This window comes from Equus asinus, chromosome 20 (genome assembly GCF_041296235.1).
Source record: "Equus asinus isolate D_3611 breed Donkey chromosome 20, EquAss-T2T_v2, whole genome shotgun sequence".
Classification (NCBI taxonomy): Eukaryota; Metazoa; Chordata; class Mammalia; order Perissodactyla; family Equidae; genus Equus; species Equus asinus.
Window position 1 is genome coordinate 48,535,935 of NC_091809.1, and position 22,775 is coordinate 48,558,709.

The following is a 22,775-nucleotide window of genomic DNA, read 5'->3' on the forward strand; positions in this document are numbered from 1 at the left end:
CCCTGCTTGACTTTCCCATCATTATTCACATACACTCTAGAATCCCCTCTCTTAAAATCAAAACCTTCGTGGACCTCACACCCACCTTTAGCTACCCACCTTATCTCTGTATTTATTCCCTTCCCAACCAAGCTGCCCCAAAAGGCTCGTATACAGATACTTTCTCCATTTTCTTCCTTCAACTCACTCGACTGTGTCTTCTACAGCCCCACACATACACGCCCACCCACAAACACACCCCACATACCACTGATACTGCTTTTCCTAAGACCACGAGTGACCTCCAGATTACTAAATCTCATGTACACTCTCTGATGTCTCCATCCTCTTGACTCTGTAATAGCATCTGACCAGCTATCCCCTCCCTCCTTTCGGAAGCACTCTCCCTTCAGTTCCTGTCACATCACATTCTCCTGAAGCCTCCTCTTTCTTAAGCAAACATTACTGACTCCTACTATTTGTGCAATTCTAAGCACTTTATATTTTTAACTATTTTAATCCTCAAAACAATCCCATGATATAGATGCTATTATTTCCCCCATTTCCTAGGTGAGAACACTAAGACACCTAGAGAAACTTTCCCCAGCTTACTTAGCTAAATATTGCAAAAGACAAGATTTAAACAGACAGTTTGGGTCCTGATCTATGCTGTTAATCACTATGTTATGCCATCTCTTTACCTGACTATATTAATAAAGATAGGATAGAACAGGCTGCAATAATAAACAACCTCAAGATTTCAGTAGCTTAATAGAACAAGAGTGTATTTCCATCTCATGCTATAAACCCAATACTTCTCCCCAGAGAATCTGCTCCACTCAGTCACTCAGGGACCCAAGGAATAAAGTCCCCACCATCTTGTAGCTGCAGGATGGAAAGAGAGAGACACTGGAAAATCATATAAGGGCTTTTCCCTGTCATTTTCACTTATATTTCCTTGACTAGACCTAGTCATATGACCCTACCTTATTGCAGGGGGAGGGGAAATATTGTGGGCAAATGGCCTATTTGCTGAGATAACTGTATATGCAATAGTTAACTTTAAATGTTGGAATTTCTCCAGCCCTAGTCTTAGGCTCTCATCATTTTTCACTCTCTACTCATCCTCGCCCATGACTTTAGTATCTATATACTGAGACTTCCCAAATTTATATCTCAGCCTCCTTTCTGAGCTCCCATCTTGTCTACCTAACTGCTTACTTGATGTCTTTAAAAGGGTATCTCAAAAGCGTATTAAATTTAACACATTCAAAATAAAACCCTTGGAGTTCTCCCCCATCACAATTTCTTTCCTCCCAACCTGTGTCATTTCAATAAATGATACTTCCATCCATTTAGTCACTTCTGCCAGAAATCTGGGGATTATTCCCACTCCCTCCCTTTACTTCCCATATCCAACCTATCACCAAGTCTGGATAAGTCTATCTTCAAAATAATGTTAAATCTACCCAGTTATCACCAGAGCTGTCACTCTTGTCTAAGCCACCGTCATCTCTTACTTAGACTACCGCCATAGCCTCCTCCCTGTTTTCCCTATTTTCTCTCTTAACTCCTTCTAGAACCTTCTCCACACTACAGCCACCATGATCTTTACAAAGTGCCATTCAGACGTGCTACTCCTTTTCCCCCTGAATGATTGTCCATATTGCTCGGGGCGGTGTCCAAGGTCCTTAAAGAGTCCTACAATTCCCCCCAGAATCTAGCCCCTGTGTAACTCTCCAGCAGCATCCTGTGCCACTCTTGCCCTCATGCACCACTTTCCAGCTTCATAGGTTTTCTTTGAGTTCCCTGAATGTGCCATGCTCTTACCAGATGCAGCCTTCAAACATCCTGCTCTCACTCCCTGGAACGTTCTTTTCACACTCTACCTCACAAAGTCCTTCTTACGCATGGGTCTCAGCCTAAATGACACCTCCCAAGAGACCATCCACGTAAATGTAAATGAGGCCCTCCCAGTGTATTATCTCATCACACCCTACTCTTTTGCTTTATAACACTTACTACAATTTGTAATTACATCTCTATTGTGACTTCTTTGTTTAATATCTGGCTCCCAGAGAACCATAAGCTCCACAACAGCCATGGTAGAGAACATCGTTTTTCACCTCTGCATCTCCTGCACACAGTATCTGGCATATAATAAATCACCAGTCACTAATTGTTAAATGAATAATCCAATGACAAGATAACCTCTTGCTCCAGAATACACCTGCAATGGTCAGCAGATTCAGCCTATGAAAGAACTGGCTTACCACCTCCCCATCCCCCTACTCTCTGTTGATGTGTTTATGACGAACCAACAATGACCATTTGTTTCCCAGTTCTCCAAAGAACACGCAGATCTTCATCGCCTAGAATGAGCCGTGAGCCCGGCTCCTGAGGAGACTGGGGTTGCATCTCCCAAAGCTGAACTGTTCTGGGTCATAGACTCAGCAGGGTTGTAGTCTGTCTATCTATCTATCTATTTATTTATTTATTTATTTTTGCTTTTTCTCCCCAAATCCCCCCAGTGCATAGCTGTAGATTTTAGTTGTGGGTCCTTCTAGTTGTGGCATATCTGATGCTGCCTCAGCATGGCCTGATGAGTGGTGCCATGTCCATGCCCAGGATCTGAACCGGTGAAACCCTGGCCGCTGAAGTGGAGCTCACGAACTTAAACACTCGGCCACGGGGCCGGCCCCTCTTTATTCATCTGTTAAAATTGATGAATTACTAACTGAACTCATTAGTCCAGTATGCAAAGTCTTTAAAGATTTTTTTTTATTTTTTATTTTTTTTATTTTTTTTTAAAGATTTTTTTTTTTAATTTTTTTCCTTTTTCTCCCCAAAGCCCCCCGGTACATAGTTGTATATTCTCCGTTGTGGGTCCTTCTAGTTGTGGCATGTGGGACACTGCCTCAGTGTGGTTTGATGAGCAGTGCCATGTCCGTGCCCAGGATTCGAACCAACGAAACACTGGGCCGCCTGCAGCGGAGCGCGTGAACTTAACCACTCGGCCACGGGGCCAGCCCCATATTGATGTGTTTATGACGAACCAACAATGACCATTTGACCAACAACAATGACCAAAGTCTTTCACAAGCTGAGCCATTCTGCTTTTCAACTCTATTGCTACTACAACCAGTTGCCACAAACATAGTGGCTAAAAACAACAAATTTATTATCTTATAGTTCTGGAGTTCAGAAGTCCAACATAGGTCTCAATGGGCTAAAATCAAGACGCTGGCAGGGCTACATTCCTTTCTGGAGGCTTTAGGGGAGAATGTATTTCCTTGCCTTGTCCAGCTTCTAGAGGCTACTCACATTCTTTAGCTCGTGGCCCATCTTGAAAGCCAGCAACATCAGGTTGAGTCCCTCTCATACTGCCTTCTCTCTGCTTTTCTCTCTTCTGCCTCCCTTTTCCATCGTAAGGACCCTAGCGATTTCACGGCGCCCATCTAGACAAACCAGGGCAATCTCCGATCTCAAGGTCAACTGATTAGCAACCTTAATTCCATCCGTAACCCCTGTGCCACACAAGCTAGGATTTAACAGATTGCAGGGACTAGGACATGGAGGACCATTATTCCGCCTACCACAAACCTCACTTCCTTCCACCTCTCACCCCGAATTCTATCCTTCCACCTCTCACCCCAAATTCTATGTTTTAACCACAAATAACTTGAGACTTAAAGCCATTGTTCTGAAGAGCCAGGGCAGTAGGAATGAGGATCTACAGGAAACAGTACAAGTTACCTCTGAAAGTTCCCCCCACATGTTCTGCCTCTTTTACCTCTTCATACCATAGATCACCACCTCGCACTCTTTTTTTTTTTTGAGGAAGATTAGCCCTGAGCTAACTACTGCCAATCCTCCTCTTTTTTGCTGAGGAAGACTAGCCCTGAGCTAACATCCATGCCCATCTTCCTCTACTTTATACGTGGGACGCCTGCCACAGCATGGCGTTTGCCAAGCGGTGCCATGTCTGCACCCGGGATCCGAACCAGCGAACCCTGGGCCACCGAGAAGCAGAACGTGTGAACTTAACCGCTGCACCACCGGGCCAGCCCCCATCTCGCACTCTTAATTTTCTCACTTGAAAATGAAGATAAGGATGCCCGCTTCTCTCGGCCGTTGAGAGGATTAAATGGGTTAACCTTTGTACAGTGTTTAGGAAGTCAGGATAGTGGATGAGAAAGAGCTTATGCTCTGGCTTCAAAAATCTGGGTTCAAATCTTGATTCCCAACACGTAAGACTTGTGTGGCCCCAGCAGAGTATTTAATCTCTGTAAATTCCTTAAAATCTCCATTTCCTCAACTATAAAGTGGGGGTATCAATAATACCTATCTTATAGGGTTGCTGTGAGGATCAAATGAGATAAGTTATGCAAAGTGTTTTGGCATATAGTAATTGCCCCATAAGATTAGGTATTATAATTATTAGACCAGAATCCCTAATAAATTGTAGCTATTCTTTGTTGTTATGGCACTTTATTTCATTCCTTTAGCTGACAAACTCTCAAATCTCAGCTTTCATATTACATCTTCAGGAAAGCCTTCCCCTTTCTCCCAGCTAGAGTAGTCACTTATTTCCCCCATGCATCCCTGGGCCACCCCGCCCATATTTGTATTACAATGCATTGAATTAAGTGCCTTTGTCCACCCCACTGTCATCACCAACACACACACAGAGGCCCATGAGCTGCTGGAGGCAGGTTCTATACCCCATACATCCACGCACACCCAGTGCCTCCTTCAGGGTCTAGGCAGTGTTATGTTTAAGAAATGTCTGTCGATTGAACAAACATAGAATTCTAAGTTCTTACTTAGAAATTGCCATAACATAGAATATTTGTTCATTTGTTTGTCTAAGCATCTGTGATGTCACTCTACTCTCAGTATTCAGGTTGGTGAGGTACACACTTTGTTCCCTGGGTGCAGCAGTCCTTGGGGTTCAAGCAGAACTGGACCCCCAGGAGAGCTGCAGCCAGAAAGCAGGATGGCCCCATGGCCAGCACCACTCTAAGAGGAGTCCCATGTCGTGTCCCTCAGAACACAGCTCCTCCACTTGCAGCCTAGGGGCCTTCATTCCCCGCTTCAGCAGCTAGGCCCTGCAGAAAAAGTCTGCCCCAAGCAGAACAGGGCTGAAAATCATATTTTCACGGGATGTCAAACCTCCTCTCCTACCTTAAATGAAAGGTATTATTTCTGAGAGGAGAATGTCACACTCTACCACCAAAATTCTGCTTCCTCGGCAAAAACCCCCGGCAGTTTCTCTGCACAGCTGGCAGCTCTCCACCCAAGGCCAATGCTCGGAAATTCACCAGGCACCACGCAAATCGTGGCAGCACGAGCTCCTCTGTGATCAAAACAAGGGGAAGCAAGCTCAAGGAGCGTTCGCTTTGCAGAAATGGAGTAGAGACAGGGGATACGGTCCACACACACCACCCCAGGACCCACAGCAGGTCCTGACTCTCCTGGGGAAATTCACCCATCACTTCGCCAAATAAATTATCCCCAGCTCAGCAACCTCTGGGCCTTTCCTGTAATAGATGATTTTCTTTCAGCTTCATCTTTGGTATATATAAAAATATACCCTTCTTAGCTGCCAACAAGCTATCAGTCCCTCGTCTCTAAGCAATTCATGCTAGAGACTGAGACCTCTTTCTGATTCACCCACATGAAGCTGCCCTGGGATAAAAAGCTCGGTACAGAGCTGGGAGGGTGGAAAGGTGTCAGGCAGTGACTGAATTCGAGTAAATGGGAAACTGTCTTTACTTTTTAATGAGTGAGAAGGCGCTAGGGAGAAAGGGTCAGAAGCCGCGTTCTGTCCCTTGAGCCTCCTGTTGTGTCAACTTCTGCGTGTGTGGCCTGGGGGCTGATCATGCTCTTCGTCCCTGGGAGTCCCAGAAGCACTAGCTGCCTACCTAGCCGCCAGCTCTAAGTGTGGACACGTGGCCACTGTGGCCCCATTTTCCCAGATCTGGAGGATTGGGGCTGACTTTTCCTCTCCAGCCACTCCCAGAGGCTCCTGCTTCCTGACAGAGATGTGAGTCAGCTCTGGGCAAGACCCAGATGACTAGCTCAGGAGTTCTGCGTCTTCTGGGTGCCCTGTGGCTGGACTCAGGTGCAGACCTGCTCCATCCTAGCATCCTCCGTGTCAAGGATCCAGCTCTTCTGAGTCCAAGAGGCCAAGTGTTTTGCCAAGATGGATTCAGGTACACAGATGGTGACTTATGTGTGGCCTGTAAGCTCTCTCGGTAAGGCACCCCATCCCCCACGCTGGGACCTGAGCCGAAGGGGTGTGCCATACCTTCGTGGAATGCTTTCCCAGGGTGCCCATCTCCCCTGGAAAACTCCCAGTGACTACAAGTGCCCTGCTTAGCAAGGCCTCTCCACTCAGAAATCTCCAGCCTGCTATGCCAGCACCTCGCTCCACGGCAGGACCGGGACTGTATGCAAACATTTGCTTTGATTTGTAAAATGATCCATATAATTAGGGAAAAGAGTTAAATAAAGGGACTGATTTCAGAGAGCAGGCTCTTAATGACACTAATACCTGACAAAAGGGGTCATTATGATGGGCTAATGGGCCTTGCCTGGCGTTCAGCTCTCTCAGGACACAATCCAACACACTCAATTATCTGCTAATCAGGGCCATTTTGTCAGAGGTTATTGCCCTGAAGTATCAATTATAGGAACATTATTAATACTTTATGGGGAAACCACTTGCATGAAAGTGTTAAACTCACGGGGCGAGCCCTTCTCCCTCCTCCCTCCACTTGAACCCATAAGTACCGTCTCTTCTTGCCCCCATTTAACTCCCCAACTGGGGCTTTCCGTGACCCATTGGGTCTACTGGGAAGGAGCCAGGGCCATGATGATGTTCCCAATCCTGTCACCTGTGACCGAACTGGCACTCCCAACTCTTAACGCCACCAGCTGGCAACAGTGGCTTAGCCCGAAGCCAAGGTGTTACTGATTCAAGATGCAGAAGGGAAGCCGGGGGCCATGGGGCTGCGGGGACAAGTCTGCGTGTGAGTGTGTGTGTGTGTGTGTGTGTGTGTTTCTCTCTGTCTCGCTCTCCCTCCCTTCCTCCTCCTCCTCCGTTTTCCTTTCTCTCTTTCTGTGTGTGTGTTTCTCTCTCTCTGTCTCCCTCTCTTTCTCTCTCTCTTTCCCTCCCTCCCTCCCTTCCCTCCTCCACCTCTTCCTCATCCTTCTTCCTCTCTCTGTCTCCCTCTCTCTGTCTCTGTATGTATGTGTGTGTCTCTCTCTCTCTGTCTCCCTCTCCATCTCTCTGTCTCTCTCTCTTCCTCTCTCTCCCTCCCTCCCTCCTTTCCTCTTCCTCGTTCCTTTCTTCCTCCTCCTCCTTATTCTTCTTTCTCTCTTTCTCTCCAATGTGGTCCTTTCAAGGAAATGGAAAAGAGATGGACAGGAGACCTCGCTTCAGGATACAGCCTCTTCAGGACGCAGTCTATGCTGCTCCCTAAAACCCACTTCTCTTCCATGCTGGACACATGGATTTTCCACCTCTAAGGAGGCACCATCCAACACAGAAACCGGAGGAATAACTCTAAAAGATGATGTGATTTCTTTCCCATCATACAAACTATAAAGAACTTTAGAGTCAGGACAAAATATAAAAAGGACTTTAGTGTCAGATCGGTGAGAATTCAAACTTCTGCCCCAGCACTCACTGGCAGTGGGATCTCAGGCAAATCACTTAACCTCTCTGAGCAGTGGTTTTCCAATCTCTGGGGAGGCAGTGTGTCATAGTGGGGAAAAATGGCTTTAGGACTGGCTTAGAATGCCACTGTGCCACTTCCTAGCGGTGCAAACTTCAGCAAGTTATTTCACCTCTCTGAACCTCAGCTGTTCCCATGTAGGACAGAGAGAGTTATATCCATATGCCAGAGCCATGGGAGTGGTTAAATGGGAATATGGACATAAGCACTGGTACAGTGCCTGACACATTGCATTCCCAGGGAGCATGATATTAACTTTGCAGCTGGCTCTGAGGTTGAAATATTTGTTCCTAAATAAATAATGAACAAATGCACAACAGAAGTAGTTTCTCTCTGTTCCTCCACCCCTGAATAATTAGACAGCTACCAGGGCTGGAAAAGTTAATGGATTTTTCCAGCTAGAAAAGAGTAGTAGTGGCCCCTTGAAAAGCCATCCAGTGTTCCGGCATCATGGGGAGGTGCTCAGCCTGCTTGGGAGAGGCTGCCTTTTGGGAATGGATGGAACTCTCCGCTTCCGTGGCCCCGCAGGCCTGGACCTGCCCCTCACAATCAGGGCTAAACTCGTTTGGTGCCTCAACAGGAGAAACGAGATGCAGCACCACGTGCGCCTCTCCTAGAACCTGGTCATAGGCAGAGTCTAGTCTCATGAGAAAAAGGTAGGCAGAAGGGATGGGGGATTTTGCTCTGGCACCACAGGGATGGTTACTGTCATCCCTGTCGACCCTACTCTGGTTTAGAAAAGAGAAATTCAAAACATAGTTGTGTCCGTGCGTTTGCTAATAGTCATTGAGGACCTCCTATGAGTTCAGCAGGGGGATCGCAGTCTGAAAGGGGGAGGCCACACAAGAACAGATCAATTCTGCTTGAGTTTGACCCGTGCTCTAATCTAAGTATCTAAGTCCAGAGCTTCCTGCAATTCCTGGTCAGGCTGAAGGACTGTAAGTTGTTCTGGGGATGTGAAGCCCAAGAACAGGAGTGCAGAAAAAAACTCAAGTGTTAGAAGAACTGTCAGAAATTGGGGATGATCCCCAGTTCAACTGAGTACCCACGTCACAGAGATGAATGTCGTTCCTAACTCTGAGGTTTTAGGGCAAGAGTGTTAACCCGACAGCAGTTTAAAAAAGCAGGAACAAGCTGTGCACCCTCCTTCTTGGAGACCAGAGAGGCAGTCAGGCATTTAGGGAGAAAGCGGTCTGGTGCGGTGTGATGACCAACACTACATTCCGTATCCTCCGGATGCGGCCGGAAAAGAGGAACAGACACTTATAAGTGAAAGGCCTCACATCCTGCTTGGGGCAGCCTCACCCAAGAGTCAACGGTGAGAAGTGTTGGTTGAAGGCCCGAAGGTGCTGGGAACCCAGCCTCCCGATCCTTGATTACGGCTTATAAATGTGCTGTTCGGTGGGCCTGGGTAATTAGCGTTTGCGTTAAGCAGTTACGGGGTTAAGTGCTACCAGGGGTTTGATCTGGGCTGACAGCGTCTGAGCTGCAGAGTGGGGTGGTTGCCTAGCAACAACACCTGTAGCACATTAAGCAGCCAGTCAGCTTTGTCAACTTCTAGCAGGGGCTTTATAGAGCGGAAGATGGGGGTGGAGGAAGGATTAGGGGCCAGAGAAGTGGAAAGCTGGACAGTGGGTCTCAAGATGAAGAGAACGGGAAAAATCAAGTGTTTTGTGAGGCCCTCGGAACAGCTTTACGTCTAGTTTCCTCGAGCAGGAGGCAGGGAGGCAGCTCCAGGTGTAAGCCCAGGGTAGGTGTCCTCGGTACAGCTCTTGTTGCTTCCTGAGACCCTCACACCGGCAGCCGAGTGAAGCAGGAACCCGTTCCTCAACCCAAGCCCTCTCTCAAATAAGGCATCTCAAGATTTGGTGATTTGGGGGTTGGGGGCGGAGGAGGAAAGGAGGTGCCTCTGTGGTTTTGTTTTCAGATTCAGGAGGATCGGCGGCTCTTTCTGCTGACTCCTTTTTGAGGACAGGATGGCACGGAACAAAAGCAAAGACCTGAGACAGTAAAATCTTTCTCACTACCTTCCTTCACACCTTCCTATACGTCCCTCACGTCAACTCACACACGCCCGAGATATGACTGGAAAAAAGAAGAGATTTGGGGAAGGGCAGGGAGAATGTATGCAGAAACCAGGAATATCATTGCTGCTGTCTTTACAGAATTCATGGTCCAGCTGCCCCTTGACTTTTCTCAGAATTCCAAAACTGCCTCTGAGTGGGGGCTGGAGGGACGGAGAGTGGCGTACCGGTGGGAGGGCGCTACCCAAAACGTAACAGAAGACTTGGGGTCAACTCCACTTCTGTCACACGTAAGACACATAGCCTTTGGCTGACCCCTGTGCTGAGACTCAAGTGTCTCATCTGTAAAGCGGGGGGTAATTACATCTGCCCTACTTACCCCATGGGGATCAAAGGAGGCTGTTACGTAGAAGCATGTTACAAATGCTATAAATGCCCCTACATGTATAAGGTATTCGTAATACAAAAAAGATGCCAATCTATCTGCTCTTTTGGACTGGCCTGAGGTATGTGCTGTTTGGCCCAAAGCAAAAGAGAAAGGAGCAGCCACGAAGCTAGGTTGCTGGGTAAGTCGGTGGTAGAATGGCTCTGAGAGGCAGCCTAGTCAACTCTGCTGGTCTGGGTTCACTGGTTCAAATCCAGCCCTAGGCCAACAATGACTGTAATCATTGGGTTTGGAATTCAGAGAGTGTGACCTTCAGAAGACCTTTTGCTTGTCTATTACCCACTAAGTTTTCATCATACACCTCTGCAGGAGGTTACAACAGCAACTGAGCGAGGCTGGAGAACCCGGCTCACAGTCCCAAACCTATCTGCCCAGCCTCCCCTCCACAGATCAAGGCCTCTGCTTCTAGATTATCTTAAAAGGCAGTCCAGTGACTGAGGGGCGCGTGTTATCTGCCCTCTGGCTTAGGAAATGAGCATCAGCCAGCCGAGCCATGGCTGAAGTGACTTGAGGGTCTCCTGGCCCCACCAGGATCCTCCCTTCGTGTCTGAGAAAGCAGGCGAGTCTCCCTTTCCGCATCACACTTAAGACACTTCCTCCCCCACGCTGTAAGTCACACCACATCCGCTCGGAAAAAAGGAGAATGTGTGCAGAAACCAGCAGATTTCAAGGCCTACCTAGGATAAAGGAGCTACTCACAGCCCAGGATGCACCAAGACCTGTGTGTGTTTTGTGGGCTTCCTGCCTGAGTGGCCACAGGGTCGGTGGAGGCCCCGCCACATCCAGGGTGCCAGATACTGTGACTGTGTGTGTGAGCTGCTCACCCTACGGCTTCTCCGATCCCCGTGTAGTGTCGTTATTTTCATGCTCTGGGTTATATTTAACTCAAGTCATAATATTTAGGGGGTTGGAAGCCTGCTGTTTCACCAAGAAAGGCATTTGAATATTCTCAGTTCCAGAGAATTCCAAGGGCTCTGGGAAGAGAGTGAGGCGGTTGCCCCAGATTTGTCTGACACATCGTGGTCACGTGGACTCCATTAGCTGATGACTGAGGCGTTGAGCAGGCAGCCTAAAGGAATGTTGTAGAAACGACGAAGGGGAGCCAGTGAGTGATGTCGGCAGGAGGCTGATGCCTCTGGGGGTCCCGGGGCACTCGCCCCACACATCCCCACAGGGAGGGAAACTCTAATTGGCAATATCGCCTGCCTTGTCACCACGCCACCTCTTACACCTGGTGTCAGTCTGACGAGGGTGCACAACTAAAGTCCCACGTGACAAGAGGAGAGGCACACCCAGCTCATCCCAGACTGAGGCTCTCACTCCTGATGCTTCTGATAAGAAAAGAAAGCAGCCAAAGGGAGCCCCGTCCTAATACTGGGAGTCAGGGTTTCTCCCAAAGAAGCCTCGGCCAGACCAGCACGGGGCAAAGCACAGGCTGTCCACAAAATATGGAGTCGTGGATAATATTATTTTATTCCTTACAGTGTGAAGATATTCTTGAGGACGTGGACTCAGCTGTTTCCAGATTTTATGGACAATCTGTATATACTCTGAAATTCTGAGTCTCCAAGTCCATCTTCTGAAAATTCGTTCTACGTTGTATCATACAACACATCTCTCTGGGAGACTCAGACTGATTCCTTCAGTACCACTTCCCTGAGCCACGGAGGGAAGTTTGGGCAGTAACCAAAATCCACTGGAGTGGAGTCTATGAGTAGATGGAGAGTGAGGACAGGCCGGCTGGCCACGTGTTTTCTGGTATGGTATCTAGACACAAGCAGGCCTCAAAGCTTCAGGAGAGGAGGAGTGTCGTGTCCCAGGGACCAAACACTTTCCAGTCTGAGCCAACTCCAATCCCCTCACCAGCAAGAGCAGCTGGCATGAGACCTGCAGGGTGTTTGGTGAGAAAAGTCCTGCTAACGCCTCAGAGGGTCTTGCCAGGTGGAAGGGTCTAGGAGTCGGTCACTCAGGGAGCAGGAATTAAGGGGACCTTTGCAATCACGGGCTATCTGGGTCCCCAGCTGTTGAGGCCACCGTCTCATCTCCAGCCTGAATGAAAGCACTAAAACCAGCATTTGCCTCACATTCATGGGAACTGACATATGGTATAATTTTTTTTTTAAATCTTCCAAGTTCCCTAGGCAGCTTTGACGTGAATATTAATACTAACATAATTTCATGATGATTAGAGAACACAATTAGGGGCTATTAATAATGACACAAATAATGACATTTAAGGCCTCATTTTAATTTGAGTAATATTCTGTCTGGTGGTATTTAAACAGCTCTGTCTAGCACAATTAGTACAGTGCTGGGGTGCAGTCACTGCTCACAGCATCCATCAGTCCCACCTCACCAACCCACCTCCATGGCAAGGGAGACGGACAGGGAACACTGCCCCGAACCCAAGGGGCACTCAGAGAGAGCCTTCAGCTCCAGTCACGGCCTGGCTGTCAGGGATCGGTGCCTCGGACAGAGGCCTTGTGAAGTGATTGCAAGAAAAGAGTCCAAATTAGGAAGGATCACTGGTGGCTGGATTGGAGCCCACGCAGCAGTCAGTGGCTTCCATCCCTAGGTACCACTCCTCTCCCAAAAGTTGGAGGGATAGTTTAGGTTCCCATGTTTCCAGCTTCTCTCAGTTAAATCCTACTTGACATGCAGAATATGACTTCCCATTTAGTCCCAGAAGCCTCTCCAACCATTCTTCTTCGGTCCCATTATTCCACTTCTGTCATAGGACATAGTCCATTCTATTGTAATTAGCTGTTACTTATCCACCTCCCCATCAGACTGCTCTCTTATTGGGGGATTGGGCTGTGTCTTATTTGCCTTTAAACTCTCACCTCCCAGGCACATAGTAGGCTCTCAATGGGTGTTTGTTGAATGACTTAATGACCAAATGACTGAGCATTCTGCCTTCCATCCACTGGACACATGTTTGAAGCTGAAATCCAATTACAGCATTATACTTGCAGAGCTCAAACCTGCATCTTTTGGATGTTTCTTACCAACAGCAAACTTCTGAGAGATGACTGGGCTGGCTGAGGGAGGTGCACAGAGAGGAAACATCTGTGAAATTCAAAACTTCAGTGGTTAAACAGGTAGAAGCCGGTAGAAGCCAGTGGCCCTAAGGACTGAAAATAACCCAAAGTCCTTGATGTGTGCTTTGACCAGTGAGGGGAAACACACCCTAGTTTCATGATATATTTTGGAGTTGGAGACTAAATTCTGTATGAGGAGACTTGGTAGATAAGGCTGTAGCTAGAAGATAAGAAGAATTGGTAGAAGATTGCTAGAAGAATTGGTAGATAAGATAGAAGCTAGGTTTTCTCCCAATTCTGGTTTCCTAGGCAGAAAGGAAGAACCAAAAGAACAAACTTCCTGATAAGTGAGGATCTTAAATGAATATATGGGGGGGGGGGGAGGATGGGGAGAGAAGGAAAGAATAGTCGTTGAGCACTTATCCTGTGCAGGCACTTCCCGTACCTTACTCCCGCTATCTTCCTGGATCCTCACCGTATTCCTATGAGATACACATTGTTGTTATTTTCATTTCACAGATGGTGAAACTGAAGTTTAAAGAAGCTAAGCTAACATGCCAGGTCGCACAGCAATATGTGGCTGATCCAGGTTTCAGACCCATGTCTGTCTTACTCCAGAACCCAGATCACAACCACCCACTGTGACCGGGAGGATGAGGAGCATGTGGGATGCTTACGGCTCACAAGAGGCAGAAGGCCACCTCCCAAGTGGACATGACAGACAAGGCAGCCTCTTGATGTCCCTCCCATCTGAGGATTCCCTCAAGGTCTGTAGGGGGATAAACGGAAATGCACAGGCCAAGGGCTAAAGCAGGCAGCCCTGGAGTTGAAAAGGGCAGGAGGCTGGCCCGCTGGAAGGGGTGGCACCCAACATGTCTGAGGACAAGGTTGGCAGGCAGCTGACTCCAGCGAAGGCCCACGGTGCTTTGGCCGAGGTCAGCGAGGCTGCAGAGGCTGGGCCAGGGTCTACAAACAGCTGGGGAAGTTAAGTGGAACCTTTCTGGGTAAGTGACTCTGTCTGCCCACAGGACCCCCTGCCAAGCCCAGGCAGGCCCCAGCCTGACACGCAGCAACCTGTCTGGAGTCTGTTCTACAGAGGCCGAGGGCCTGGTTGACAGCAGGCTGGTAATTTTGTTATAAGACTCCCCCCACCACCTCCAGTTGCAAGCCTCCTTTCGTCTGAATCCCTGATATGTAACTCAGGGAACCATCTGAATCTATGGCAAGGGTGGCAGCAGCAGCAAGGTGGCCAAAAGCTGGGATAGGATCCAATGGAGGATGGAGGCTGGGGTGCTCCAGGCTGAGTCCCTCTATTCACCAGAGGCCATCCACCTTCCCTCAGCATCCCTTCCAGGCAGTGAGCTGGTACCCACCACCCCTCACAAAGCCACAGCACACTTATCAGACAGGCCTGGGGAGTTCAGAAGGGCACTGGGTCCCACATTAAGGGATTCTTGTGTCAGCAGGAAGCCCTTATAAGCCCCAGGGCTAGTCACTCATCCATTTTCTCCTCCCAAGGCACAACTCTGTTTTCCACTGCCACCTACCACCCTCCACCAAATTCCCAAATCCTCCCGTCTCTCCTAGTCCACACAGCCTGGGGCTTCTGCCCACCCATCCCTCACACCCAACTGCCCCGAGGCCAGAACAGGAAACAGGGCTTGCTTCTGCAGGGCCCCAGGATCCTCATGGCCTGACCATTTGGGGAAGCAGCTTAGAGGGCATGCGGGGGGCACAGGAAGGGCTCAGAGGAGAGAGAAGGACAGGGCTCAAGAGCAGCATGGAGATGGGGATCTCAGGACCCAGAGGGGGCAAGGAGCAGAGCAGCCACGTAGAATCAAGCCAGGGGCCAGGGCAGACTGCCCTTCCTGGGTTTCCTCTTTCGGCTCCGTGGTTGCCTCTCACTCTAGTTTAACACAGGTTCACACCAAACTTCCCATCTTCCCCTGCTCACCTGCAACTCCTCCCAATGCCCGAGTTCTGTGACTGACACGGCTCTTCTCCCAGTGGAGAGGTGTCTCGAGTGACTCCTGAATGCACCCACCACTAATTAGAAGCAGAGTAACACTGGGGCCACCTCCCGGTGCCTCTCTCCCCTCTACACTCCATCGGGACCACTCGAGGTGAAGGCCTTAGACACTCTCGCCCAGACTACAACAAGAGCCTCCTAATTAACACCTGGGCCTTCTCTCTCTCCCCGCTCAAGACTGCTCGATCCACCATTATCAGAATGAAATTCCCAAAGGGAGAAAATTGTATCCAACACTTATGAAGAGCTTCCTAGGTTCAGGCGTTATTCTAAGCACTCCATATATTACTTATTTGATCCTTACAACAACTCCATGAGGCAAGTACTCTTCATCATTCCCACTTTTCAGAAGAGGGACCTGAGATACAGAGAGATTAAATAATCTGCCCAAAATTACCTCCATAGCTAGGAAAGGATAGAGCCAGGACTCAACACCTCCACCCTCACGCCTAAGTCAAGAGTAGCAATGATCACATTATATGCCCTCTCTCCCCAATAACTTCTAGGGGCTTCTCCCTATCTATCCCACCACAAATCCCACCTCCTTACCTTCCATGCCATCCCAAACCTGTGCTGACCCACCTTCCTACTCTATCATCCTCTAACCCCGCCTTCCAGCCCCAGTCACTCCCTTTTCTTCCCCCAAGCACTCTCCAGCCCGGGTCTGTTTGTTTTCCGTGTACCTTCTGTCGCCCCATTTCCCCCTGCCCCAATCCCTCCCTTCTCATCCCCACCCCCGCCTGAAGCCAGTCTTCGCCCTTCTTGAACCCCTCTTAGGAAAGCAGATTGTAACGGGGCGGGAGGACTGGCCTGGGACATACGGGGTTAAAGTGCTCCCACTGACGCCGTACAAAGGGGGTGCTGAGAATGGTACTCATTTTCAAGAGATTAAAAGAAGTAATTTGGGAAAAGCACCCGGGTCCTGAAGGACTCTCAGTCGGGGTTCATGTTCTTCCCCTCCGCTCCCCACCCTCCAGCACTGACCACGTCTCCCTGACATTTCAGCCGTTCATTCGGATCCTCCGCAAAGTGTAAGTTACTTAGGGGCGGGGTTGACCTGACGGTCTCTGAATTCCCCTACACACCTTCCAAGTGCCAAGCATTCTTGGGGCTCAATAAATGTTTTTTGTATCAATTTCTTTCAATGCTTGACCAGTGTGAGAGGCGATTCACCTGCCAAAGAAAGTAGGGCCAGATGATTTTTGAGTTACCTTCAACCTTGAGAGCCTAAAACTGAAGCAACCTCCATAGAGAGAACTTGTGCAAAACACAGAATTCGTTCCGCATCTTACACTCATGGTTACCAACGATATTAGCTTGAGGTCACAATGACTCTTCCGATCGCCTTCTAGCTCCCTCACATTTTTCCCCTCCACATTATTTTTGCCAGGGGTCTGGCATTTCCAGTCAACACCAGGAGGCTGAAGTTCTCTGGCAGCCCCCAAAGCACGACTGCCACTGGTGGAAAAGTCAAACTGGCAAATAGAAATGCCACTCAATCATTCCTCCCCGCTTTCCTCTCATTGGCCTTCCCCACCGCATATAATGAGAAATTCTTTTTGCCCAAATATTGTTTGAATTTCAAATACACAATTTCCCCGGGGGTGACCAGATGAAAAGAGAAACCTGGTTTGCAACACAAGACCTCTACGCGGAAGTTGCAATGGAGCGAACACCGAAACTAAATTTTTATTGAGCTCCTTGAAATGACAGAAGCACATCAAGGCAACCAGGATCCCCTCCCACTGTGGTGTGCTTAAATTCTTTTAAGTGAACACCGAGGAAGCACCCCTCCAGGAGTGAGGAAAGAAGGAAAGGATTTTAAACGCAGTGGGCAAAATGAGAAGTCTGCCCGTGGTGTCAACCCGCTCCCTGCATCTACCCCAGCGTGTGCCTTCCTACGCGCCTCTCTGTATAGGCACTGACTGTCCACAGCCGGCGTTCTTAATCTGGGGGGAGTCTAAGAGGTCCTAGGGCAATGATTCTCAATCCTGGCTGCATTCGAATCTCCTAGAGTGTTTTAGACAAAAAACACTCATGCCCAGACCCTACCCTGGACCAATTAAATCAGTGTCTGTATGTAAGGCCCAGACCTCAGAATTTTATAAAAGCTCTCAGACGATTCAGGTGTGCAGCCAGGGGGCCGGACCCGTGGCTGAGTGGTTAAGTTTGCATGCTCTGCTTCGGTGGCCCAGGGTTTCGCCAGTTCGGATCCTGGGCGCAGACATGGCACTGCTCGTCAGGCCACACTGAGGCGGTATCCTACATGCCACAACTAGAAGCACCCACAACTAAAAATATACAACTATGTACCAGGGGCCTTTGAGGAGGAAAAGAAAAAAAAGAAACAAACATATAGCCAGGGAAGGATGTATACAGAAAAGAAGGGTGTAAGCACCCTGCAACGGCAGGTCAATTTTTGCATGCATGAGAATGTGTGTGTTTTGCTGGGGTGAGGGGTCATAACTTTCAGACAATTCTTTAAAATATATGCAACCCCAAATCAAAACTACACTAAGATATCACCTTACACCTGTTAGAATGCCAAAAATACCCAAAACCAACAGTGACAAATGTTGGAGAGGTTGTGGAGAAAAAGGAACCCTCATACACTGTTGGTGGGAGTGCAAACTAGTGCAGCCACTATGGAAAGCAGTATGGAGATTTCTCAAAAAGTTAAAAATAGAAATACCTTATGACCCAGCCATCCCACTACTGGGTATCTATCCTAAGAACCTGAAATCAGCAATTCCAAAAGTCCCATGTACCCCTATGTTCATCGCAGCACTATTTACAATAGCCAAGATGTGGAACCAACCTAAGTGCCCATCAACTGATGATTGGATAAAGAAGATATGGTATATATACACAATGGAATACTACTCAGCCATAAAAAAAGGACAAAATCGTCCCATTCACAACAACATGGATGGACCTTGAGGGTATCATGTTAAGTGAAATAAGCCAGACAGAGAAAGACGAACTCTGTATGATTCCACTCATAGGTGGAAGTTAAGATATAGACAAGGAGATCTGATCGGTGGTTACCAGGGGAAAGGGGGGTGGGGGGGAGGGCACAAAGGGTGAAGTGGTGTACCCACAACATGACTAACAATAATGTACAACTGAAATTTCACAAGGTTGTAAACTATCATAATCTTAATAGGATTGGCAACAGTTGTTAGCTCAGGTGCCAATCTTAAAAAAAAATATATATATATACATATCTGCAACCCCATAGAGACCTATTCGATCTTCAGCTTGTCTCAGGTTCCTTCCAGCTGGAAAATAATACGTACCTAAGATGCTGTTGTCCCTAACAGGGGAACCAAAGGTGAGCGTCTGGTTCCTTGAGGAATAACCTTGTCGATGGAGCTCTCACATGGTAAGAAGCTGTCAAGGAGGGGCCCAGGGACATCGATGTGGGGGGAAGCCTCACTGAGAAACAGGGGGAGGCATTCTTGCAGGAAAACACTGGGCACTCGGCACAATTTGTTATGTAGGGAGCCCTGCCTGAGGCTCAGCTGACAGCTGTGCCCAGCTTGGCCTCTGAATCCAGACATTAGAAGCTGAGTCCATGGAGAGGGGCGAATGCCCAGGATCTCTTATTTTTGGGAGTTACACGTTCCTGGCTGATGAGCACGCTCCATAAAACTGTCCTGAGAGCCAGCTTCTAAGTGTGCACTGGGGGGCTGGAGGGCAACAGATCGGGGTAGGGTCAATAAAGAGAAGGGCCCAAGTCTCTGAACGGTGTCCACAAGACTAAAGAGGCCCTTGGAGCCTTCAGCATCACTAGAACGTGATTTCAATAAACCCAGGGTGTGGGCTTCAGGCTTGTGTGCAACGATCTAAGCCAGGTTGAAAGGGAGACTGGGACAAGGACGGAAAGTGCTGAGTCCTCCAGACCCCAGCAGCCCTCCTCCAGGCACTGGAGGCCACTCTGTTCTGAACTTCACTGGCCACTCTCCTCCTGCCCCCCAGGGCCCGGTCGGATCTCAGAGTTTGGGCTCTGCCAGGGTACAGCCAGGCCTGCCTGGAACCCTACTGGTGCCAAAAGGCAAGAGGATCAGCCTTGGGGCTTCCCAGCCCCAAGTCAGCTGCCTAAGTGCTCAGCCCTGCTCATGAAAGGGCCCCCTCTTCCTCTCTTTTCAGCCCTGCGCTCTAATTTATCCTCCCCTTTGATAACCAACTCCAAACACGTTCAGCCGAGGCCAGGCCATCAGCGCACAAAGGCCTGTGCTCTCCCGGCTGAATGCAGCACTTCACTCTTGGGGGGATTTCTATAGAAGGCAAAATCCACCAAACAAGCTATTACACTTAAATCAGACAATGCCCGAGGTGACGGCGAGGCGACCAGCGTTAATGACTCACCAGCAGCGGGCTTCTCTATTAGGAAGCTGTACCGCAGCATGGGAGAGCAACCCGCTGCCCTGCCCAGCCTCTCGGCGATATCCCTCTCCTCCTGCTCCCGGACTAGAAAGTTGACCCTCTGTGTCTGCCGGTTCTCTGAATCCTAAGGGTTGATTCCCCCAGGCCGCACAGACTGACTCTGGACTCCCTCTTCGCCTAGGAAAAAGAACCGAGAAATTAAGTTTGGTCGGCCCCTTTCTCTCTCCTTTATTCTGAAGATGAGGAAACCATGGTAATCGCTGAAAATCACACAGTCAGCTGGTGGCAGAGCCAGAATTAGAATCCTTGTCTCTCGCCTCATTCAGTTCATACAAGAACCAATAGAAACGAGATGATGCACAGAAAGCGCTCAGCATAGTTTCTGGCACATGAAAGCACTCAATAAATATCAGCCGTTGTGATTCGTTATAACAGAAGCAGCATCATTTTTATAGAAGTCATTCAACTACTCACGGGGTGCCTGTCATGAGCCGGGCAGTCTTCAGGGTGCTGGGGGTGAAACAGTGATCACGACACAGCCCTGCCCTCCTGAAGCGCATGTTCTAATGGAAGGTTCAAACTGGTCAACAGGCAATTGCACGACCAAGTAGCGACAGGCCAGGGGAAGTACTGGGTGCCTCAGCAGTCCACAGAAGGGCACCTAATCCAGACTGTGGGGCTCGGTGAAGAGAAACCAGTGTCTCAGCCGAGACCAAAGGATGAGTTGAAGCTGGCCAGGTGAAAGAAGTGAGAATGAGGGGGACAGGGTGGGGCAGACACAGACTTCTAGGAGGAGGGAGTAATTGTGCAAAGGCAAACAAGAAATGCCAAGGAGAAGGAGGACAAGATGCATTCAAGGAAATGAACAAAATGTCAGTATAACAGGATAACTGGGCATGAGGGGGTGGAGAAGGGAGGAAGGCAAATGGTTGTGGCCTGATGCTAGAGAAGTAGGCACAGGTCACATCCTGAATCACATGGTGAGCCACAGAAAGGACCCCAGACCGCATCCGGAGGAGTAAGGGAATGAGGTGATTGATGGGCACGCTAGGGATCACAGGATGCACGTGGGAAATGGACAGGAGGGGAGCAAGGCGGGCAGCAGAAGACCAGTTAGCAGGTCAAGTCCCAGTTCAGCACTGATTCCATGTCTCCCTTTCAACACTTTATATGGCTCTAATCTTGAGTCACCAAATAAGGCCCACCATTAAGAGGGCTCACAGAAGGGGAAATAAGCTGGGGCCACAGGAACAGAGAAAGGGAACGATGGCTTTCCCTGGCCACTTGGATCATGATCCAACAAGCCTGGAGCACCACATAGTGAAAGCAAGCTCTTCTCCACCAACCAGAAGTGTGACCTTGGGCAACCTCCATTTCCCCATCTGTACAATAAGGCCTTTTTCCGTAATTGGTAAATTGGCCTTACCAATCTCCCATTCTGTGGTTCTATTACTTGAAATACACATCATATATTTTTATTCTAAGATGCCTTGCTTTGCATTTTACTGTTTATAAAAACAAGACAAAATGGTTTGCATCTTATAATAGCGGAAACACAGCTCACCAAAATCAAGTGTCCTGCACAGGATCACAGACATTTCCTCTTCTGGGTTCTCATCATTCTGTCCAAGAAAGGCCCAGCTTTGACAGTGGCCAGGAAAAGCTGGTGGGAGCTGTGTTCCTGAGCTGTTTCAGCTCTCCCTGCAGCCTGTGTAGACTCATGGTCTTCAGAAAACCCTCTTTCCTGGGCCCCTTGCCCTCAGGAGTGAGCTTCTGCAGACAGCCACAACATCTCTCCTTGTCCAATAGTTCTGATAGCTACTAAGCCAGAAGCCAAAGCTCCAAGGATTTTCGGCAGGTGAACAAAAAAAACAAATTCAGGCTGGGGTGGGAGAAGAAAAAACCACCTCAGAGCTGTTTTTGGTTGGAAAGTGCTCTCCATCCTGTAGCTTTAGGACACAAGCAGCATAGCATCCAGAGGCACACAGCTGCATGGAACAATTCAAAAATTGCCTTGTTGGACTACAACGTGCCAATTTTTCAAATCTAGAGCCATTTTCACTATTACAGTCTGTGCAGCCTAAGCCGGGAGAATTTTCTTCTGGGAGGGAAAATTGATTCCGAGGTTACCATTAACCCCCATTAGCACAGCATGCCCCATTCCAAAACTGTTCTTGGGAACCGAGGGGGCCGGAGGAAGCTATAGAGGCCCATGGTGAGGTTGGTGCCCAACATCACAGGTGCTAACAGCCAAAGTCCATCAGCCCCATGTCTCAAAGGGCAAGAGAGGCAGTGGGAGGGAGCAGGCAGGGAGAGAGGGAGTATAAAAGGATCTGGCCATGTGTTTTTCCAGGAATTCCCAGGCTTTGGAAGTTTGCCTGCATGCCTCACTTCATCTGGGTGGACTCGGAACTGGCATGAGCTGGACAGTAGAAACCAAGATTAACACCTGCATAGGTTCTCTTTATTTTTGACCTGCATCCCTCACCTGTGACTGCCCTCTGACAGGAGCCAGAGCCTGGTAGAGGGGTGTTCTCCAGAAGCTGGCTTGGAGGTACCCATCCCATCTCCATTCCTTGTCCTCCTGCTGCTCAGGGCCCAGTGTTTGCAGCCACTCTGCTCTAAGACAGCTGGCTTTGCCCACCCGAGGTGGAAAATCACTCTAAGCTATTCTAAGCACAGTCAAGAGCCGGCAGCCTCGACCATGGGGTGTGCTGTGAGCTCCATGTTTCCAAACATAGAGCAAAGACCTACCAGCCCTGTGGAGAAGGCAGTGGGGACAACAGCTGCTGCAAAACAAGGAGAGAAAGACAAGTGTGTGAACAAAAGGGGACAGCAGGGGACCAGGAGAGCAGTACATCCCCTGAGCTTCAAGCATCATTTTTTCACATGCTACCATAGCAGTAGACACTGGTCTTGGATCTGGCAAGCCCAGTCTGAATTCTGGCTCTGCCACTTGTCCTTGCATAAGTTACACTTTCTGAGTCTCTATTTCTTCTCCTATAGCCCGGAAGGAAAAATAATCACCTGGCAAAGTTGTCAACATTAAATGAGATAATATAGGAAAGGAACGATTATATAACAGTTGCTCAACAAATATACGTGTGTGTATACATATACACA

At 48.8% G+C, this 22,775-nt stretch overlaps 1 long non-coding RNA gene across 2 annotated transcripts in view; it reads right to left on the reverse strand.

Moving 5' to 3' along the window:
• LOC123279088 (uncharacterized) overlaps positions 1–22,775 on the reverse strand; it is a 119,026-nt gene that overhangs the window by 94,638 nt on the left and 1,613 nt on the right. The window contains exon 2 of one of the 2 annotated variants that reach the window (XR_011495684.1): positions 19,635–19,829. The exons of the other annotated variant lie outside the window; for it this stretch is intronic. This is a non-coding gene — a long non-coding RNA (uncharacterized lncRNA). The remainder of the gene's footprint in view (positions 1–19,634; positions 19,830–22,775) is intronic. 2 annotated transcript variants of the gene reach the window in all.